Below are 23,932 nucleotides of genomic sequence, written 5' to 3'. Positions count from 1 at the left end.
TACCCCCACACCTCACCAGATGTCCTTTGCCATCTTATTTTCACATCCTCATCATTAAAACATCACAGGAGCCCCCAGTGCAATTTACCCAGATACTATAGTGTCAGTCCACAAATAATTCCTTTTATCAACAGGGGAGGGAAGCACCTTCATATACCATAGATGTTATCTGCTGCTTTTTCTACACCCACTTAGGGTTTCTAAAGAACATTCTTTGACTAAAGAAAATCTCAGCTCATATAGTTGTTAACTATTTATATGATATGTCTGTCCGAAAAAAGTTTGGTTCACAGCTCTAATGAAGACTGAATTTAGAACACTGCAGCTGTGACATGCCCCCCTCAGCTGCCCGCACTACCAGAGTCAGGCTCGGAGCGCCAGTCCTCCATGTATGCAAGTCTTCTGCAGAGTCTGGGGTGAGTTTTCAATGCACTGCTGTTTTTCTGGCTTTGCCCTCATCAGAGAGTGAAGGACGGAAATGTGTTTCCCCAGCACAGCATATTGTCCCAGACTGCTGGGAACATGTGCTCCACCTGGGCCAGGCGGCTGGTACCTGGCAACTGAGAGAGAGAATAGTTTGTATAAAAAGAAGTGAATTTCCTGAATACTCATAGTTAGGTAACATTCCCTCCTCCCCTATTCCATTGTCAACTCCCCTCTATCAGACCCTGTCCAGCACTTCCTTTGAAATCTAGACAGTTGGAGGAATTCTAATTCACTATCTTTTCTTACCACTGAATATACATTTTTCAATCCCCCAGCCTGAAAAATCCACTCAACAGCTGGTGATTCTGAGATTTTAGTGGACACTTTTTCTTGCCCCTTGCAAATCTACATAGGTCTTTAAAATGTCATCTCCAGCTTTGAATACCATTTTTCTAACTGTTGATGGCAGTTCTATTATCTCCCCACCTTTATCTTCACAAGGTATCTGTCCCTCTTAAATCTTAGCCTCCCTGCCTAAGGAGTGCTACATTCAAGTGCCTTTTAATATAAAATTATAACATAAATATTATATCAGGTAAACTCGATGTACAAAATCTGACTCACATGCTCTTTGCAGAAGCTTTGATGTCTATAAATCATTTTGGAGAAAATGGAAAATATTAACAAAACTCCAGAAACCCAGTGGCTCCTAACCAGCATATGAATTTGAGGATAAAAGATGTTTGCAGAGACACAAAGCTGGAAGCTGAATTATGTGAAGAAAGGGTTAATGAGTTACCAAAAGCCACTTGAATGTCGTGTAGTATGAGCTATGTAAGTGCTAGTTATTAATATTCATATTTTTGTTAGAGTCCTGTCCTTCCTTGTTCTTAGGCAGAATTTTGCATTTCCCTGGGCACACATTGTCAGTGAGTAAGAAACAGAGCCTGGACTTCCTTTATGTCAAACAGAGGGAGTTTCATTTCTAAATGTTCTTGAGTTGTTTATAGAGCTCACAGTGCTTTTCCTCTTACTGGCTTGGATCTTGTGGATAATTTATTTAAAAGGCTTAACTGGCCCCTTATGGCTAGAATCCATTTTAATCTCTAAATTGACCACTCTCCTCAATTGAATTTAAAAAGAAAGAGGCTAGATGTTCTGACTGGAATATGACTCCATCTAGTAACCTTGACCTGGGGGTCTTAAGAAAGCCTGGTTCATAGGCAGCATCCTTGAACCTATTCTTCAGGGCTGATCCCACAGGAATGTACGGATACCCTGAGCCATAGAGCCTGGTCAGGATACCTGGACATCACTGGACCTGGACCTGGACCTGAATGGAGTTGAGCAGTGTGCATAGGGGAGATGTTGTGTGTTCCCAAGGAGGGCTGCAGAGGCTTACCTAGAAGTAAGAAACGGTAAAAATCACCCTTAGGACAAGGACAAGGTTGCTCACCCCAGATGGATTCTTCACCTTTCTATCACTTGAGGCTTACAAATAACTGCTTATCTCATTCCCATAGACCCAGGGGTGGGTAAGACAAGCTAAGCAGACTATTGAAATCTCTGCAGCATTAAATTAACAAAGACCTATTACATGGATAATGTCTGCTGTAATGTAATTCTATATTCTTATCTTCAAAATTCTTTTTCATTATATATTCTTCTAATTATAGTACATGTTATGTAAAAGTATAATCAAATAAATAAGATCATCTTCAATCCCTCCACCCAGAAATTGATATCTTCTTACACTATCAGTATATTTTCTTCTATTCTTTAGTTATGAAAAATCAATTTTGATGTCATATACATATTTCCATACAAAAAGTACTGTTGGAGGTTTACATTTAGCAATTTTATATTTCATGGTTTTGAACTTGAAAATGTATCAGGATAAGATTATATATTAAATAAAATGAAACAGAAAAATATTTTAAAACTCTCTCCTCTGGAAATTTACCTGAAGAAAACAAAATCACTAATCCAAAAAGATACATGCACCCCTATGTTCATTGTGCGTTCAATAGCCAAGATACTGAAGCAACCTAAATGTCCACTGATAGACGAATGGATAAAAACGATGTGGTACATATATACACTGGAGTGTGACTCACCCAGAAAAAAAGAATGGAATCTTGCCATTTGTGAGAACATGGATGGAGCTAGAGGGTATCATGCTAAGTAAAACAAACCAGACAAAGACAAATATCATATGATTTCACCTCTATGTAGAATCTAAAAAACAAAACAAACAAACAAACAAAACAGAAATAGAGTCACAGACACAAATAACAGCCTGGTGGCTGCTATGCAGGAGAGTGATGCGGGGCTGGGAGAAATAGGTGAAGGGGAAAAAAATGACTGAGATTGTTTGATGTCTTGATCAAGGCAACAGTTACATGAATATATACACTTCTCAAAATTCATCAAATCATACAGTGAGATTTGTGCATTTTATTGTATATACCTCAATACAGAAAAAGAAATTCTTAAGAAATTAAAATAAAGTGGTTCCAGTGATAATTAAGATCTGTAACTAGAAAGTGGGTGAAATGCAGGAGTGAATTTCTTTGTTGTAAAGATAAACACTCCTTGCTGATCAAGCCCAGGCACTCTCCCTTGGCAGGCTCCACGCTGAAGCCCAGGGTAGGCGAAGAAGGAGCCTCCTGCTGGGAACAGAGCCGCAGATGGCCCTCACTGTCGAAGTGGACCTCCTGCTCCCTTATGAGAAAACCAAGTTTGAGGTGAGTAATCAGGAAACCCTCAGGGGACTGGAACCACAAGCCAGTTAGAGTCCCTTCCTGTCCTCAGTCCTCAGAGGCCTGGCAGCACCTTGCCTCCCAGAACCCGGTCCTGAAGTGCCCAGGCTCGCTCCGGCCGCTCCCGCGCCCTGCTCAGACTTCCTCCCAGGGCCCCACAGCCGGGGAGGCGGAAGGCAGGTAAGGTGCCAGGACCAGCGCCCACCCACGCCCGTTAAACCGTCAGCAGAGCGGCAGGGAGAGGCGGCTGGCAGGCGGCTGTCCCCAGGCCTGACTTCCCGACTGACCCGTCCGGGCAGAGCTGCGCCCAGGCCAGGCCCCGCGCGGTTCCCCTCACCGAGTCCCCGCTGGATGGTAATTTAATTGTCAAGGCGGCTAGGCTGTGGCGCCCAAATGTTTGGCCAAATTCTGGCCTAGATATTGTGGCGAGGATATTTTTTAGAAGAGATTTTTAGATGAGATTAACCTTTACATCTGTAAACTTTTGAGTAGAACAGGTGACTCCCTGTGGTGTGGGTGAGGCTTATCCAAGCGGTGGAAGGCCTGCGGATCAAACACTGCCCGCCCCTAGCGAAGGGGATTCTGCCCCGAGACGGCCCCCAGACTCGAGCAGGACCATCAGCTCTTCCCGGTTTCCAGACAGCCGGACTGTCCTACGAACTTCACGTTCACCAGGCCTGCAATCATGTGAGTGTGTGTGTGTGTATGTGTGTATTTCAAGTTTAAAGCCATAAGATATATAATTGCTAACTGTAAACTTCTAGCAATACTCATATACAACCACTTATGTGACATCAAAATTAATTTTTCCAAAGTTAAGGCTAAAAGAAAATATACCATAATATAAAAAGATGGTAATTTCTGGGTAAAGGGATTGTAGGTGATTTTATTTATTTTTTTATACTTCTACTGTATTTTACTAATACCATACATTAGCATGTATTACATTTATAATCAGAAGAATATATTAATAAAAATATTTCTCTAAGACAAAGAACATATCCTATTGCTTCTGCTTCTCTGGATTACTAAGCTTCACCAGAACCAGTGTTTGCTGTCCCTCATTTGTCCCTTCTCAAACCACTGTGGCACAATTCCCACTATTCCCAGCAGAGCCCACAGAGTGGGTGGGACTTGCTTGGAATAAATGGCACAAATGCTATCATTTCCATATCATTTGTGATTAAAAATAGGGTTTATGAAGTTTGGATGATTTCCAACTAGATGCCAGAAACAGGGCTAGAGGGAGTGACCACCCCAATCCAGAGCTCCCCTTCCAACATCCCAGGGCCTGGACTGTGGCAGTAGCTACATTCACCAGGACCAAGGACCTAAGACCAGCTGCCTCTGCTCCCTGCCACAGGGTGCGGGTTCCCTGAGGCCTCTGCTCTCCTCCCTGGCAGTGTGAGAGGCTCAGGAGCCCTAAGGGAAGAAATGAAAATGCTGTCAATAGTATTACTTGGGTAATTTACAAAAGCCATTGATATTTCACATATTTCTTTTCTCCAGGGAGGAAGAAAATGCTGGGCCCCAAGGAAGATGCAGTTGGTGTTATAGGAAGTTCCTGTAACTGCAGGAAATTATAGTCCTTAAGTTCTAAACTCCTTCACCCATCCCCTGCCTCTATTCTCAGCCATATTACCTCAGTCTAATTCCAGAGTGGACATAAAAGTTGTAAAGAAATTTTGAGCAAAGTCACTTACAAAGACAAAACCCCATGAACGTCCTGTTCCGAAAGAGTCAGTCTGCAGTGCAAGACCCAAGGAGCTTCAGAAATTTAAATCAGACTGTGCACAATTAATGCCCAGAAACTCCAATTTCATGTTAATTAGTTTTAATTTAAAAATTTCCCTCTGCTTATCTAGAAGGGCTTATTGTTAGTGTCCCAGTGATCTAATCTTTGAATTTCCTGAATCATATGCTTTACCTGTGCAGTTGAACAATAAGACAATTCTCCAAATGGCACTTGAGTGGCCCATCCGGGGCAAGGAAGAAGCTGGCGAGTGGGCAGGGAAAGGGCCTCAGAAACAGACACCAAAGTCACACACAATGATGGTACCCACATTGCAGGAAATTCATCCAGATTACCATGGCATTAGTTAGATTTCCTACTCTAACAACATGAAACCTTTGCCCAGACTTCCTAAGGTGAGCCCTGTCATGCAACCAGGCACGAGGAATCAAGAGGTTGGAAGGTTATAAATGAAGCGGCTTCCATCATCTGTCAGACTCTGCAATGGTCCACCCTTCAAGGAAATAAGGAAGCAAAGCCTCTGTTCCTAGATGTCTGGGTAGCCAAGATGGGCTTGATAATGTTGCAGGATGAGGGAATCTGGGGATCAGAGGCAATTTTGTCAGCAACATGAAAAAGTATCATAGTCTAGGGAACATGCCGTGCCTGCCCACCGTGCTCATGAGCATTTCACAAAAATGCTAATTCACCTCTCCAAACATACACTCTCAGCCACAGTTCTATTCTCTCAGCATCATTATTGATGATATTTTTACTCCTATACATTTTGCAGAAGGCAGGAAGAAGCATCCGCTTTAAGTCTCTGACGTAAGTATTCTCAACTATGACACAACTGGGCCCATCTTCAGGAGCAAAAATATTTATCTTTGCCTCTACTCAAAGCCCTTGCTCAGAGTTGATATGCATCCCTTTGTTCTATTGTATTTTTGAGTGTTCCATCGCTCAGCCTTCCTTACTGGGGCAAACAGTTTTCCCCTGAGCACTAGAGTAATGATTCTTGTAAGGTAACAGCTGTGGGCTGGTAGATCCTATATATTTCTGAGAAAGCTGCAGTTGTTTGGAAGGTCAGTCATCAGATGGGGCTCATTTTTCACTGGAGAGAAAAAGGTGGTGTCAAGGTCTTTTCAATTTGTATGGAATTAGACTAGTTTTGTGGCAGTGATAATATAAGCACTGGAGCAGTTTTCTGTTTAAAAAAAAAAAACATGGCAGATTTATATCCTTAAAAATTCATGAAACATTGATCAAGCCATACGGTTTTAATGAGATTTGTAAAACAAATGATAAAGCACAAGTAATGGCTGTTTGTAAGAAAAAAAAGACCCTTATTAAGGAGATCTTATTATTTCAAAATTCACTATGTACACTGGAATTATTATAATTAATGAGATATTAGGGGGGTAAGGTTAGAGAAAGAAGTAACAGAGAGTATAATAAAGTTAATACTTTTTACTGCATGTATTTCAAGAATCTTCGAGGAAACCTAGCATTATCACTCTTGACAGTCTGAAGCTGTCTTTTAAGCATAGAGAGAGTCCCTAAAAAGAGTGCTGCTTTGATCAGGAGCACGCTTCTGTTTCTCCAGACGGCTCTCCTTAGTTGCTCATGTTTTGCTTCCTGTCTTCTGCTCTTACATCTGGCCTCTGATGTTGCTCAAATGACCAGTGTTCACCAACTGGCGTCATTCTATTCACAGCTTTTGCCATGGGTCGTATCACCAAGCACGGTCACATGTATAGGTGTTCATCCAAAATGCTGCTTTGTTTAGTCAGTGCTTTATAAAAATCTAGAAGTTCCCTCTGCACCTGATTCCTCTCACTTAACCACTGCACCCTGGCACTCCTGTGTTTGCCAGTATAGAACTCCTTCAATCTAAGAGCTGTGTAATATTTCGTGGTATCGAAATACTACCAGATGCTGGATCCCCAAAATACCACCAACCTGTAGATCAGCCGAAGCTGAGTTCATTGCTTAGCAGGGCAACGGCACCAGCCTAAGCCGTGGCAGCACCTCAGGTATGGACAAAGCAGAGATGGAACTAAAGGAGGCTGAGTAGGTCCAAAGGAAAATGTGTAAAAATGCTATAGTCAGTGTGATTGTGTTTGAACAAGCAAATTGTAGCTAGATACTGGGCCTGTACCAGAGAGTGACTAAGACTGCAAACAGCAATAGTAAGAATTGGGCCTTATAAGTTAACATGGGTCAAACTAGCCTAAACCTGATTGGAGAAGAAAGGGGAGCTGGAAAAATAAAGGACAGGAGAATGCAGATTAAAGCATGGCAGTCTGCAGTCTTGCTCTGTGGATCATAGATGGAAGATGTCTTCGCTAATGCAATCATTAACTGGTTCAAAGTTCTGGAGAGAAGCTTCTGGGGAGATTTGAAGAACCCCCAGCTTGAGATCTCCAATAGAGAAAGTCTTCCAGTGAGTTGAGGTTGTTTCTGGCTCTTTAACTGAAATATGTGAACCCAATAATTTTCCCTTGGAATTTTAGTGCTGTTCTAAATTTTAGTGCTGTTAATATTATTTGATAACATGCTTTCCATTGGGTTTTGAGACTGTCTTCTTCTAATGTCTCTTCCAGAAGACCAGACATCTGGGTTTTAGGTAATATAAAGTTTGTTGAGGAAATTGTTGAGAAAAGGCTACTTGTACCTTTGAAAACAACTGGGTGTTTTCATAAGTCCCTGCAATATTTGACCATGTCTGATGGCAATGGTGTGGAGCTTAGAACTGGAAGCAGTATAGACAAATACATGGCCTGCCTTTACTAATTCATGGGCAGAGTTCATGAGTCCTAGAGGCAGCTGACCTCATCGATAAAGCCAATAGTAATATCTTAGGTCATGGAAGTTCTAGAATCCCCGAGAGTTTTGTCAATTTGAATTCTATAATTCTCTTTGCTCTTTCTTCCTTTCCTGGAGGTCGGAGATTTTATACAGATAATAACATTTCTGAGCAAGCAGCAGAGCTTTGTAAAGCTCTTTAATAAAAGTTTCAACAAAACGGAATTTCCTGCCATTTAAGAGGTAAGTAGCAATCCATCCCCCAAGTTGAGAACATAAAATAAAATCCTTTTTTTGCTACTATGACAATTATAGCATTTCAGAAAGGAAAAGCTTCAGTCCACCCAAAAATAAACAATGCTGCAAAGACATAACTCACAGCAAAACCCACTACAGAGGGAAGGTGTTTGAAATCCATTTGGATTAAAAATTTAATAAAATTCTCCCCATCAGTGTTGACTGAACATTGCCCATTTTTCCATCCTGTACTTGGCAACTTTATGTAAAATTTTTGCAAGCTTCTTTTTGAGGTTTTCTTACTTTGTAGCTGATCTCTTATGTTCTATAATAGCCTTATTTAATCTCTGGTGAATTAGCCTCTTGGTGTATGATAAGGGTTAGACTCTCAATGGGGGCTGACTGTCTGCAGTAATAATCGGCCAAGGCATTTCCTTTGGCCTCCAGGTTATTTCCTTTTATATGAACATCTCTTTCATAACAGCCTTGAGCACTCAAATGTTCCTTGATTTGTTGACCTTTCTTAATTGGGGTTCCTACTAAGGTCAAGAGCTCCCTTTGTTTACAAAGCATTTGAAAATCATAGACCATCCCCAAAGCATAGCTACTTCCACTGAATATATATATAAACCTTCTTACCTCTATTCTGCCCATCTGGGCAGCTTTTGCCTCTGGTAAAGGATCTTTTTCTAGGGATAAATGCGATTCATTTCAGCTTAACTCATCTGATATTTTTCTGTTTCAGTCTTAAAATTTGACCCATAAACAACCAAGAGTAAGTCTGCAGTTTCTAACAGGGCTTCTAAGAAATCTATTAGGGGTATAGATAGTTCACAAAACAGAGAATCATGAATTTTCCTTTCTTCAAGGTAATTAAAAAAAAAACTAGCAGGATTCAAAAGATTAATGAATGGAAATATGTGAAGAAATGGAAAAAGTAATAGGATTTCAGAGGACCTAAGCCTACTTGCTGAGAGTGTTATATATTCCTACTGAGCAACAAAAATCATTCACCACGATGAGCCAACAAAATTAAGGGATCCCCTGAATCCAGGTCAGCAAAGTCGCGGAGACTATGGGTAGGATTTTGCCACGGAGTCAAGAGAAACACTGCAGAAGGCTCTGGTCATGGATGTAGTTCCACGAAGCTGAATCAGAACATGAAGAGCGTGTTCTTACGTACAAAATACGTAGGAATGATTAGGCAGGCCCAGAATGGGAGGCTGATAAAGCACTAATTTTAACTCACAGATAGCCTGGTAATGTTTAGGGTTCTGGGAGAGGTCTAGTACCAAGGACTTCGTTAAATCACATTGCAGCATGACAGGTTCAGAAAAGTTGGGAATCCATTGTTTGCAGTAACAAGTGAGACCGAGACAACTTCTGAATTGTGTTGTGTTTACTGGCCTGGGAAAGTTTTGAAGGTTCTATATTCTGTGATAAGTAGAGAATTTTCTTCCTTAGAATAAAGCATGTCCTAGGTAATGAAATTTATTGTGACAGATTGTAGCTTCTCTTTGGAAACCTTCTGACCTTTCTGAGCTAAAACAGTAAATAGATAGATGGAATCTGTCTTGAAGTTTGCCCCCTTACCACGTATTTTGAACACAAGAAAAGAGCGTAAGTCTATTGGGTAGGAATAGAATCCAAGGGAAATTTAAGGTTTTTGAGATTGTGATTGAGGAAAAGTACATAATGTCTCAGTAAATCCTTGGGGCATGGCAGCCTATGTATAGTGTTGTTTTTACCAAGAGAAGCAACTAAGTATTTACTATGTTGATTTAAGAGAACACAGTGTAAGGCTATAAAGTTTGCATTCTCAGTAGGCCCCGAAGACAAACTAATCTTTGGGTTTGGTACCACAGGGAAGGAGGCAACGACTCATCCATGCATGGTCCTGAGGTCCTAAGCAAATGCACGTCCCTGTGCAGTATTGGTTTCTGTTTGCTAGTCTTTGTTTCTAGTTGTTGTTGTCTACACTGCTTTACTAGACAGATAGGAGTGTCGTAAGAACTGGTACAAGATAGGACTAGTCTTTTCTCTTTTAGACTTTTGTCTGTTGGCTTTGGTCCTCCTCTAGCTTCTGATTTAAGGAGACATTGCATGAGTTTGAGTAGAATCTCTTCATGTTAGTCCTTTACTTTCTTAGTAAAGGTCAATTGTTTTACCAATGTCTTCTCTGTTTATAGCATCTACAAGCTTCTTTAATAAGTCTTACTCTCCCTAGCTTTTTTCTTACTTAGGATGTAATTCACATAACACTCATCATTTTAAAGTGTATAAGTCAATGGTTTTTTGTATATTCACTATGATAAGCAGCAGTCACTACTATCCAATTCCCACACTTACTGGTAGTCAGTCCCAAGTCCCCTTTCCACCCATCCCCTGTCAAGCACTAAACTTTCTTTCTCTAAAAATTTTCATATTCTGGACACTCCATATAAACGGAATAATACAATATGTGGCCACTTGGGTCTGTCTTTGTTTACACAGTTTAATGTTTTCAAGTTTCCACCATATTGTAGCATATATCACTACTTCATTCTCCTTAATTGCTGAATAATATTCCATCATATGGATATACCACATTCATTTACACATTCATCAGTTGATGGACAATTGGTTTGTTTCCACTTTTTTTGTTATCCAGAATAATGCTGCTAATGGACATGTATGCACAGGTTATTTTAAGTGAACATGTTTTCAAATCTCCTGGGTATATACTTAGGAGTGGAATTGCAGTGTCATATAGTAATTCTGTTTAATTTTTAGAGGAACTGCTAAACTTTCCCACTGTGTCTGCATCATTTTACATTTCCACAGGAAAGTATGAGGCTTCCAGTTTCTCCATGTCTCCACCAACACTTGTCACTGTTTGAAGACAATGATGATTTCTACCCTAGGAAGTATGAAGTGTTTTTGATTCTCATTCACCTAATGACACATGACACTGAATTTATTGTTTTATGAGTTTATTTGTCATTTATGCATCATCTTTGAGGAAATATCTGTTCAGATCTTTTGCCCACTTTTTAATTGGGTTCTTTGTCTTTTGTTGTAAGGAGTCTTTGTATGTTCTGAATACCAGATCCTTATACTTCTCAGATAGATGTTTTACAAAGATTTACTCTACCCTTTGAGTTTTTTCACTTCCTTTCCCAATGAATTCACAAAAAAAGGCCTCCATAGTCTATAAGTATTCCCCGTGAAGAAGGTTTGCTTTGGTCTTAAAAAATCAAGAAGCATAGTTGTTCTATTAAATATTATTACAATATTTATTAATCTAAACAATAGTAATTTTTCCATGTGAAATGCCTACTGTTAGCTAAACATTAGCTTTCAAACAAAAGTGAAAACAGGTAAGGGTTAATAATAAATAATAGTTTTGCATGCAGAACAAACAGAGGCATATTATTAGACAATCTAATTATACAAATACCATAGACCCTTATAGTTCAATTCATTAAATAGCCACATGAGAAATGAAGAGATCTATTAACTTCTGCTTATGTCTAATGAATAACACCACAAAACCAGCCAAGCCTTACATCAGGCACTGAACTCTATCCCATGGTTGGTCTGAGCTAAGAACCACTAAAGCCTCCAAATGAAGCTGAAAGGCTCAACTATGGAATCAGAATGGAGGGCACTTGGGCATCTGGCAAAAGATGTGGATACTTGCCTCTGACCAGTGAAAGTTCATCTCATTTTACAAATCAATTTTGCTCCCCAAAAGTCATATGTAAATTGTGCTGTTCTCAATCAAATTTATTTTACCTATACCAGAAGATTTGCTATTTAAAGATATATTACAGTAAATCCTTTTAAAAACAAAGAACACTTGTGAATAATAATTGCTCTCTGATTAATCTGTACTGTACACTTGGATTTTCATTTTCTTCAAATAGGGCACATCTTGCAATGAGATGAGAGCTAAACAATACAGATTATTCTGCAAAGAAGGAAAACAAAGGATCATCATGTACTCTGGTGGAACTTTGATTCCTGCATTTTGAGGAATGTGCTGGGTCTGGTAGGTTCCAGAGATGAGCAGCTACAATGATTAAGTTAATGGAAACCAAGACCCTTGAGGAAATGTTAGGAGATTCAGGCATATTTAACTTGAAACAGAGGATCTAAGGTCCTATTTGTTCACTATCTTAAAAAAACACACAAAGTAGGGAAAAGACTTACAGTATAATATGAAGTAAGCAAAGAGAATATAAAGTATAATTATGGCTGTATGAGAATTAGGATAATTCTTACATAAAAATGAGTTTCTGCCAAATGCTTCCTTTAATATTATTATAATATTATATTGCAATATGTAATACACAGGAGTCCCTGGTCTAGAAGGGCTCAGATAAATGGGGCAACAATAACACAGTGTGTACTGAGCTGATCAGGGTCAGACACCAGTGAAGGTCCTGGGGACTGAAACCTCTGAGCAAAGTCTTCAAGGGCAGACTGGACAGGAGCTGCCTACAGAAGAGTCCCAAAACAAAAGATGCAGACTGTGTGAAGCCATGGAAGCCAGAAGCCTACAAGTGAGTGTGGAGACAAGAAGCCCAAGTCACCTGCCCAGCAGGTGCAGTAGGACAGAGCAGGAGTGTGGGGATGAGACTGGACAGCTAAGCAAAAGGCAGGGCACACAGATCCTTCAATTTCATGACAGGTTGCTAGAAGTTTATTCTGTTTGGGAGAAATGGAAGTTTCAAAGCAATGCAATCACATGTTCATGTTTCAGAGGTTGCTGACACTTTTATTTCTACAGATGGTCAAACATAAAGATATTGGTAAAAACTATAGCATGTTTTTAAAATATGTCAATGTCCTTCTTAATGCTGGGAATAAAGAGATACTATAAAAGGATTTGTCTAGACCTTTATTTTGTGGTGATAGTCAGTGGATAATATGTGCACTTGCTTCAGAATTCTAGAAGTACAAGATAAGAGTCAATATGAACTGGGCCTCTTCCATGCCCAGACCACCATTGCTTCCAGGTACTTATGAATCATTTCAAAGAAATAGCCTCTCCTTCCCTCCCTTCCTCCCTGCCCTTCTCTCTCTCTCTCTCTCTCTCTCTCTCTCCATCTCTCTCATGCACAAATGCATAAATACACACACACACTGTCTTACACAGAGAGGAACATACTAAGCATGTAGCTGTCCCCTCTTTCATACAATATTTCCAGAGATCATTCCCTATCAGTACATGTAGAGCTGCTCCTTTCTTTTTAACAGATGCTAAATTTTTCTCTTATTGGATGTATCACCATTTATTTAACCAACTTCCTATTTTCCTGTTGATGGACTTGCGGTCTGATGACACTGCTGCTGCCATACAGAGGTGCTGTGGTAAATATCCTTGCTTGTGTGCTGTTTTGCATAAAAATGAGAATGTGTGTAGAAGCTGGAATGGCTGAACTATTAGTTCCTAGAAAGGTGTGGATGTTTTTAGTGTTGATGGACGCAGCTTCATCCTTTATGAAGCTTGTAAAAATACATACACCCCAAAGTAATTACTGCCTGTCTCTTTACATCATTGCAAAATCCTTGTGATACGTAGCTTCTTGGTCATCACCAATTTGATAGCTGAAAAATGCTTCCTTATTTTAGATTTAATTTGAATATTTCTTATGAGTGAAGTTGAATATCTTTTCCTATATTTAAGAGCCACTGGATTTTTTTACTGACAGATCATATCCTCGGTCTGTTTTTCCAATGGGTTGTTGATAATTTTCTTATAGATTTGTATGGGCTTTTTGTGTATTAAGGAAATTAAGTTCTTTGTGAAATGACTTGTAATAATTTTTCATCTTTATTTTTATTTTTATTTGTGATACTTTTGCCATATACAATTTTCTTTAGTTCTGTGAAACCAAATTTATCAGGCTTTTTTTAAAATACATAGCATATGGATTTGGGGTCAAATTTATAGCATTTTCTATGCCAAGATTTTTTTTTTAAGATTATCTTAAAAAAGACTTCTAACAGTCTTAAGAATTTTATTTTTGTATTTTTTTTTCATTAGGAACTTATTTGGCTGTAAAATAGAAAACCCAACTTTAATTTTTTCCAGATGTCGCTTATAATTGTTCCAATGCCATTTTATTGAATATCAACATTTCCCCACTAATTTGAAATACCACCTTTATAATACACAAAATGACAGAGTGCTTGGGCTTATTTTGGTTAGACTGATCTATTTATACAGTAAACTATTATTTTTAATATAGGAAGTATGTCCCCTTTTTGTTCTCCTATTTCAAAATTTCCTGGCTTAATTGGGGTGCTTATTATTCCATAGAAACTTTAAAATCATACTATCTGGCTCCAAAAGAAAACAAAAGTCAGTGTTCTATTTAAATCTTATTAAATTTATACATTAACCTAGAAAGAACTAAGGCTTTACAATATTGAAACTTTATATAAGACAGAGTGCATTTTCATGTCTACAAAACTGAAACTAGTTTTAAAATATTTTTCTTGTAGAGTATGTGCAACATTTGTTAAAATGACACCCATACATTTCATCTTTTTAACTGCTATTATACATGAGGCCTTTTCTTTCACTTTATCTCTACTAGTTTTTGTTTATATGCAGAGATGGCTGATCCCTGCATATTAATTTTGTATCTAACACCTTACCTATAGTATTTCCATTGATTCTCCTGGATGTTGTAGTTAGCAGTCACACTGTGTGCAAATGGAAACTATTTTGTCTCTTCTTTCCAATTCTTACACCTTTAAGCTCTCTTTCTTTAGTCAACACCTTTGAAACAAGGCTAAACAAAGTTGATGACAGAAATATTTTTAATTGTTCCTCACTTTAACAGAAGATACAACTGAATGGTACTGCCTTTTGAGATGACATGTGTGAGATAATATAAATATGTATCCCTTTATCACTCTTGTAATCAAGAATAGACATTACATATTAGCACAACCCTTCTCAGCACATTTGGAAATTATCTTACCACTTTTATCCTTAAACCGGTTAAAATAGCAAATTAAATAGTTCTGATTTTGAACCTCCCTTGAATTCTTGAAATAACTCCATTCTACTTTTTTTATTCTTTTTTGCTGCTGCTGGATTGATTTTTTTTAATACTGCTCAATGATAAGGATTATTACATCCATAACTTCCTTCTGGTATCCTACCTTTGTCAAGGTTGGCAAGGTGATGTTAAATACATAAAAAGAATTTAGAAGCTTCTCGTTTTTACCCTTTATATGCTCTAGAATACCTTAATAATGCTGGAATTGTACATTTTTAAGTGTTTGGTAGAATTTCCCTATAAAATTATCCAGACAAATTATCAAAACATAACTCCTGACAGCTTTCTCTATTTTACCTACAATAAACAATCTCTTGAACTGTTTCCCTTTGTGGGGAGGGGTCAGATTGGTAAATCATCTATTTTAGAGCCTGAAATTACATATGCAGAAATAAGCAGGATAATTTATAATGATTCTTTAATTTCTTTTATGTGTAAATATTAACTATTATTTTATGCATTTGTGCTTTCTTGCTGTTTATCTTAACCTTCTTTGCCAAAAATACATCCATATTTTTACTTCTTTTTTATTTCAAAGATCTAGCTTCTAAATTTAGTCATTACTTCTATCAGGTTTAGTTTTCTAATGCATCAATATTTGTTCTTATCTTTATTAACTCCTTTATTTTATTTTATTTTATTACTTCTTGAGTTATATTCATCATGTATTTTTCCATCTTCCTCTGAGGTCAATGCATGTATTTAAAACTATGAATATTACTCGGGCCTGCGAGATTTTTTTCCATAACTTCTACATAGGACATAATATCCTTTTCAGAAATCCAGTTTAATTTCTTATTTTCTCTTTTCTTCAATAGCAGCTTGCAAGGGACATATTTTGTTCTTATCATCATGGTTTTTAAGACTGTTTTATTCTTCATTTACAGAGGATAGGGATTTTTCTTTTTTAATACCTTGTTTAATTATCGTCAGAGAACTTTACATACTATTTCTACTCTTTGAATATTAGTGTCATGTCCTTTGGCGAAAGGTTGTGAGCCTTTCAGTGACACTTAAAGAGAAGACACTTTCTATTTTAGGGGGATAGTGTTGATTTATCTCAATTAAATATGCCTTGTTCAGTGTTATTTTTTGTCTGCTTGATCTGTGGTGAAGTCAGAGAATGAGTCAAAATATCCCTTTACCCTTTAAATCTATTTCTCCTTGTATTTTCCTTTATATCTGTATTTATCTTTTTTTAAATATTGATGCTATTTTATTTGGTATTTCTGTGATATCTTCATTGCACTTTTACTACTGTAAGTGTCTATGTTTATCTTGTCAAATACTTTTTTGTTCCAAAGTCTGATATAAAATCATGAACTCTGGACATATTTTTATTTGCATTTGCTAGAAATTTCTCATTCTTTTACTTTAAACATTTCTGATTTTCTTCATTCTAGCTATGCCTCTTGAAAACATTCTTTTGTATGTAGCACTGAATGTTGCTGTTGAGAAGTACAAGACCAGTATGAATGTTTTTATTCTTAAGAAGTAGTTTTGCTTACATCTCAAAAGAATTATTTCCCTTTTTTAGGTCCAATAAACTTTTTCGGATGTATCTAGTATATAGTTTGTGTTTATTTCTCCTGGAATTCCATTTGTCCTTTCAATCTGCAGATTTTAGTTTTCTTTTATTTTGGATTATCTTCCTGTGTTATATCTTAAAGTGTTTTTTTTAAATTCTATATTTTGATTTTGTCTTTTAGGGCCTTCCAATTATTCATGTGTCTACCAATCCTGTGTTTTTTATCTCATATTGTGTTTTTTAACATTGTATATTATCTTTTGTGCTACATCCAATAAAGTCGGTACTGTGGTAACAGTCTCACTCTTCATTTCTTTCCTAAAGCTCTCTCATGATTTGTTTATCTTCTCCTTTAATGCCACCATATCTTCCTTCAGCTTTCATATCTCTGCTTTCTGCTGCATTTTTATAGATGTTATTGCTGTGATTATTTGATTCTTGTTCTTGCTGTTATTATTAAATCCATGGGTATTTTTTCCATCATGATTTTAATCTCCTTGATGACATTTTAATTTTTAATCTGCTGTTTGTTTTCCATTTGCCTTTGGCTTTTTTTCTTGTAACATTTTTGAATAGGAATGTGTTGTATTCTAATCCATTCATTCCCTCACCCCCAGACAAGTTCACAATAGGAGGGTCATGAGGCAGGAATCTGTTACAGGCTGGGTGGAATTCTGTTCATAACATATCATGAGTTCTTTTAGTTTTTGGTTCTCCACACATAACTGGGATCTACAACAAACCATTTCTTGAAAATACGGCCAGTCTCTATGATTTCTCATTCAACTCATCTTCCTTGATTTTCCTTTATGCAAATAATTTGGAAATCTCCTTTTCCCCTGAGACGGGACTGTGATTATCCTCTCCAAGTGTTCCTTAGGCCTTGAAGAACTGTGCTGTGCCAGCACTCTGCACTTTGGGTGTCCTTGCTGCACAAACTCCTGAATCCATCGTTGACCTGCAATGCACTCTTCTATACACTGGGTTTAAGTTATTCATATCTCATAGTTTCGCCAAACTTGGTGGGTGGGTGTGTTTTCCTTACTGCCCTTTTTTGTTTCTTCAAAGATAGAAAGCAACACCTTCTTTACTCCATCATCTGATATAGGGAAGTCTCCTTCCCACCCTACCTAGATCTTTTTTTTTTTAAGAGCGCTTCTCTCATATTTATTGATCAAATGGTTGTTAACAACAATAAAATTCTGTGTAGGGGACTCAATGCACAATCATTAATCAACCCCAAGCCTAATTCTCAACAGTCTCCTATCTTCTGAAGCATAACGAAAAAGTTCTTACATGGTGAACAAGTTCTTACGTAGTGAATAAGTTCTTCCATGGTGAACAGTGCAAGGGCAGTCATATCACAGTAACTTTCAGTTCTGATCACGCATCATGAACTATAAACAATCAAGTCAGATATGATTATCCATTTGATTTTTATACTTGATTTATATGTGAATCCCACATTTTTCCCGTATTTTTTTAAATAAAATGCTGAAGTGGTAGGTAGATGCAAGATAAAGGTAGAAAACATAATTTAGTGCTGTAAGAGGGCAAATGTAGATGATCAGGTGTGTGCCTATAGACTAAGTATTAATCCAAGCTAGACAAGGGCAACAAAACATCCACGGATGCAGAAGATTTCTCTCAAAACAGGGGGGTGAGGTTCTAAGCCTCACCTCTGTTGATCCCCAATTTCTCACCTGATGGCCCCCTGCGACTGTGCCTGTCTTAGGTTGTTCCTCCCTTGAGGCATCTTACCCGTCTCTGGCTAACCAGTCATGTTCCTGGGGCCATACAGGGAAATGTAAGGTTGGTAAGTGAGAGAGAACAATATTGTTTGAAAAGGTTAGTTTTTTACTTCTTTGCAGATTTATGCCCTGTGGCTTCTATGCCCAGCATTTGTCTTGAGGTATCTTTTCCACTTGGAAGAATTATGATACTCGGTAATTTTCAATATGAGGCACGAATTCTACTAAAGGGTTGTAATTAGGAAGGAAGAAGAAAAGCTATAGAAGTAGCAGACACAAGAAAACATGGGAAGATTGATTATTTCTTTGACATAACTTCTTGTAGAGTAACATAAGCATGTATACGTTTTAACAAACTACTAATTAAATTGCATACACACATTAATAGAATAGGAATACAGATACATAATCAAAGCAGACCTACAATTACCAGCCATATCCAGTGAAACCAAGAAAACCAGTTAGGTACCCTAGGCATTTGTGAAAACTTATCAATAATATGGTGGATATTGTCTAACTGAATTTGAATAGTTTGAGAAAAATCAGACAAATTAAAACAACACATTCCTGGGAACTGTTCACATCCCATATGTTCTTTTAACAATAAATAGTCTATAGTCACACGATTTTGGAGCACTGCAACTTGCACTTCTCTTAATTCTTCCTACCTAGATCTTTTAAAAAGAGTTTTCTAACTTAGATAATTATTCTCCCATTTAACAAACACACAGAATTTATTGCATAATAGGTGACACACAGGGATTATGAATTATACCTTCCTGGCTATGAAAGCTAGGCTTCTGATGCTTCAGACAGGACTAAGGGATTATTAGCTGGGTCCTGTTTTTAGCTGGCAAAGCCTGAAATGACAGGAGACTTTTGGATTGGTGTCCAAAGTCAAACCCCATAGAAATCAACAGCTGAATTTCAACAAATCCATATGTGATCAAAATGCTGTTCTGGTGCCAGCAATTTACTTTGGTTTGAAATCTAAGCCCCAGGCAACAGCTGTTTCTGACCCTTGCCCTAGCATGGAGTCTTTCTCACAAAAGGCCCGCACAGCTGGGAGTTTCAAACAGTCTATTCTTTCAAACCAGTTGTTCCCTAAAGCATTTGTCCCATCTGCCCAGGATTTTCCAGTCTGGACCAGTATTGCCAGACTCAGTCTGTTGTGAACACTGGTGCACAGCCCAGGGCCGGCAGCACATCTAAGGCCTGACCCAAATGGTATCGACTTACTTGCAGCTGTCTTACCAGAGCCCAAAAGGCTCTAGGAATAATTCCCCCATGTGGTTCAAAAAACTTTCTTTCTTTATGGTGGGAACACACAGTAGGCTGTGTGTGCTTTTTTCTGTACAGTTCTGAGGGTTGGGGAATAAACAGCGTCCATGTAGGCAAAATTGATTTCTCATTAAGGTAAAAAGTTTAAAATTAGACAGGAAAATACCATGCTTTTACAAAATATCATTTATTTAAGGATCTGGAAGGGCTTTACAAGTATCAAACACTCTCCTACCTTAGCATTTCCACAGTGGTTGAATCACTAGAAATTACAAAAATTCCCATTTTAAAAGAAACTGGGTGATTGATTACTTCAGGTGGGAAAAGAGCAAAGCAAAGCATATTATACAAGTGTTTCTGGACAATCAGCTGTTTCAAAACAAAGGGAGAGAAAGGTTCTTGATTAGGAGATCCCAGGTAATTAAGGGTGACCTTCACTGAGGGAAATGTATTCAATTTATCCAATAGTTAATAATGAAAAGTCATCTCATCTGAGAAGGATGCATGGCAAGCAAAATAAAGCTCTTCAAGGAACTGTTTTGGCTCTGGTTTAGTTTGATGAGAACCATAAAGTAATATGCAATTTTTTCTTTACATAAATCTTTTTTTTCAGACTCTTAAAGATATTATTTTTAGAGTATTACTTACTAAATCTCTAATACCTTTAAAGGTTAAGCCTATAGGAAGAAGATTTCCTGTGTCAAATGCCTTTTTCAGTTACAAAAGAGTCCTAAGGCATTTAAAAGAGTCGCTAATATGCATAAATGTGCTTGTAGTTGAAACAATGTGTGAATGCATGTAATAGAAAAGAGATTCTGAAGGTACTTAAAATTATTTCTAAAACTAATGAGTAAATGACTTGATGGAAAGCATTCTTACTGCCATCAACAGTTTAGGACCTTAAGAAACAAGTTAGGAGCTACTCCATAAATAAGCTTCTAATTATTTTTGAAGGAGGAAGTAGAACATACAAAAAGGGCACAGATCCTTGTGATTCAACATCTTCTGTTCAAAGTTGCAGGAAGAAAAGTAAAAGTCATCCTCTTGATATCTTCAGGGACTCTCATCTGACAAAAATGTTATCCTTCTTTATACAAACTCCTAAGAAGTGTTTTCTCCCCTTACATGTGAAAGCATACAGGATAAGGGTTTGCATTTGATCTTCTCTCAGATGGTGACTTCACATTTCAAAGGCAGTGGGTGGGGACAGACTCCCTGATTTACTCCGCATTGCGCACAGAAGGACCTGAATCTGTGGTTGTTGGATGGTACTTGAATGATGATAATGAAGTTGCACAGCAGTTCTAATCTCAGATTGGAAGCGCAAAATGGAAGCCCTATGCTGGAAACAGATGGTCCCCACCCCTATACCCATGTCCTTGTGTCACCCCCTTCCCTTGGCTGTGGGCTGAACCTGCTGACTTTCTTCTAACAAACAAGATATGGCAGAAATAATGTAACATCCCTTCTGAGATGAAACTGGCTTCCATTTCTGTTGCTTCCTCTTGTCCAGTCAGGGTAGCTTGCTTGAGGGGAAGCCTCTGCCATATTGGGAGGAAGCCCTGTGGGGAGGCCCACCTGGGGGAGGCTGGAAGCATGTCATCCCTGGTGGAACCCTGCAGTGATGGAAGCCCTGGCTGTCACCTTGATGGAAACATCCTGAAACACCAGGAACCAGAGCCATCCCCCTAAGCTGCTCCGTGATTTCCTGAGCCACACAGACTGTGAGATAATAAATATGCATTGTTTCCAGTTGCTCATTGTGTAGTAATTTATTAGCAGCAATAGAACAAATATAAATCTTTAAGGGGAACGTTTCCGGTTATTTTGGTGGGCTAACAAACAGCAGCATATTCTGATGCTCTGAGGCGCTTAGAGACCTTATTTTAGAAGAAGACATAACACCCTTCCAAATGACAGTTTCAAATTCTCAAGTATGTTTTCAGAATCTTTAGGAACCTCCTGAAAGATGGAAAGACTAGACTGTTGAGTGACATTTGAGGCATCATTAAAAGACTTTCAAAGTCTTAAGAGGCAGTGCAGGCTCTTCCTCCCAAAGTCCAGAATCACCAACCTGCCCATCATTCCTGGTCATCTCAGTCACCCTCTGGGGCTGTCCAGTCCCCCTGCTTCCCCTCCCTGCTCCTGCCCCATGCAGTCAGTCACAAACCTCAGCATCGGTGTATGGTTTAGCTCTGCCTTTCAGGTATCATTACCAGATTCTCAATCTGCACCCGGGATTGCCACAAGGACCGGGCAAGCTTCGTCCTGCAAGAAGTCATCAGACAGACTTCTCACCCTACTAAACCAAGAGTGTCCCTACGGTCCCAGACCTGGTCTCACTCTTTCAAGTTCCCTGACATCTCTCATGCTCTTCCTTTGTGGGAAATGCCCCATGGCCTCCTTGGAGGCAGTCACCCAGAAGCAAATACAGGGTGTCAGTATGCATGGTTTATTTTCCCCTCTTTTCAGCTAAACTGAAAATGTGCTGATACCAGCACCCCAGCCTTCTCTTCTTCTCAACTTTTTCTCTAATAAAAAAAAAAATTCATGCTCTGGACATTAGATGAAGAGAACAGAAGAAACATTATTACCTGGGCACCTGTTAAGTGTCAGATAATGAACAAATAAGTATAATTTCTTCAGTTTCCACAGCCATCCTCTGAGATGCATATGTGTGCCTGCGTTTAACAAAATAAAATTGAGTAGGTTGCCAAATGCACTCTTCTGGTAAGTGGTGGAGCAGGAATATGAATGTAGGGCTGGAGACCGACATGCCTGCTCATTACATTTGCCACACCAACCCCAAAACCTAGCTGAGGATTTAATTACCCGTGAAGCGGCGTGCATGGCGATGACGGAATGACGCGGCAAGGCACCTGCCTGCGTCCCAGTCTCATCTTTACCTCTTCCTGCCCTGAGCCAATGTGCTTCCCCCAGACAGAACTCTCCACTTAGCAGGACACAGGGTGGTCGTGAGCCAGAACGGGGCTGATGCAGATGTGCACCCAGCACCTGAGAAATGGCGGCATTTCTCTTACTTTGTCCCGGATCTCCCCTCCCATCTCCCCCAGCGTGGCTTTACCAAAATGCATAAATTCTGTGGTTTTCCAAATGTAATTTTTTTAACCATGCCCCAAGTTGTATCGGTTTTCCTTTGTGCTGGCTAGAATTTGTTTTTCCTGCTTATTATATTCACTCTAGACAATGAAGAAAAAAACAGAGCTCATACAATCAGAATTTTCTCAGCCACCAAGATGTGTGGACTGCTTCAAACTCTTAAGAGCAACCGGTATTATCAAAACTTAGAAAGACTGTATTTTATTCCTATTAAGCAAAACAAACAATGGCAGTATTTTTCAAGATAGATGATAGAAAAGAGAGCCATTCAAGATATGTAAATAGGTAAATAATGACAGGTAGATAGATAGATAGATAGATAGATAGATAGATAGATAGATAGATAGATAGATAGATGACCGATGATGGATAAGAGAGAGTGAAGGAGAAATAAGTGATGGACTTGAGCCACCAACATGGTAATGCAGACCTAATGGGACAGGCACAAAGCGGTAGCGGTCCTGGAGCCCAAAGCACCACTGGACTTCACCACGTCTCTGCCCCATCCCCCCCCACCGGCCTGTGGGAAGCTGACTGTCCTGCTCACATAGATGGTGACAGGTGGGTCTGAAAATCTATTTCCTTCCCCCTCAAGCGCAGTTTCCCCTGAACTCAGCCTGCTTCACTCATAGATGAACTAAGGTCTCATGTTAGCCGTTTTTAAGCCTCATTGTTGCAATACTTGCATCCCCGCTCACCTCTAATTCCTCTTGTGCACAAAACCACCCCGTTCTTCCCTAGCATATACTCTTTCACTCGCAAAGCTGGTGTTTGAACACTGATTTCATAGGCACCTTCCAGGAGCCAGTGATTCTTTGCTGGCTCTTCCGACAGCTCCTCGGACGCCACGGCTCCGTAGACCGGGCGCGGCGGCGGCTGGGGCCTCCGGTCCCACTGACTGTCTCTCCACCCAGGACGTTTCTCAGAACCAGAGGGGACTGGATAGCAGCATCCACTGGTCGTTCCCTCCTCACTCAGGCCTCCCTCCCTGCCCGTCCGGCCATGCGTTCTGTCTCCCCGCCGCGTTTCTCCTTCAGCCTTCCTCCTCCCAGCTCGTCACCTCCTAGGCCACCCTCCTTTGCATCCTAATATTTTATAGGGTCCAAGGGACCCCAAGAAATTATTACATGAAAGACTTTGAGATTTATTATCACGTTTCAACAGGTTTCTCTCTACATTTAAACTTGCTCTCTTTTGAGTCTTTGTTATTTTTGCTCAGTCTCCGT

General features: G+C 39.1%; 1 long non-coding RNA gene across 1 annotated transcript; it reads left to right on the top strand.

Moving 5' to 3' along the window:
* Nucleotides 1-3,404: 3,404 nt before the first annotated feature.
* On the top strand, nucleotides 3,405-12,751 carry LOC140845844 (uncharacterized). Its single transcript, XR_012124752.1, has 5 exons — nucleotides 3,405-3,542; nucleotides 3,760-3,875; nucleotides 4,698-5,748; nucleotides 7,867-7,971; nucleotides 11,874-12,751. It is a non-coding gene; the product is annotated as an uncharacterized lncRNA (long non-coding RNA).
* Nucleotides 12,752-23,932: the final 11,181 nt, after the last annotated feature.

This window comes from Manis javanica, chromosome 13 (genome assembly GCF_040802235.1).
Source record: "Manis javanica isolate MJ-LG chromosome 13, MJ_LKY, whole genome shotgun sequence".
NCBI classification, from domain to species: Eukaryota; Metazoa; Chordata; class Mammalia; order Pholidota; family Manidae; genus Manis; species Manis javanica.
Note: the sequence above shows the minus strand (reverse complement) of the source record. Positions and strands in the feature narration are given on the sequence as shown.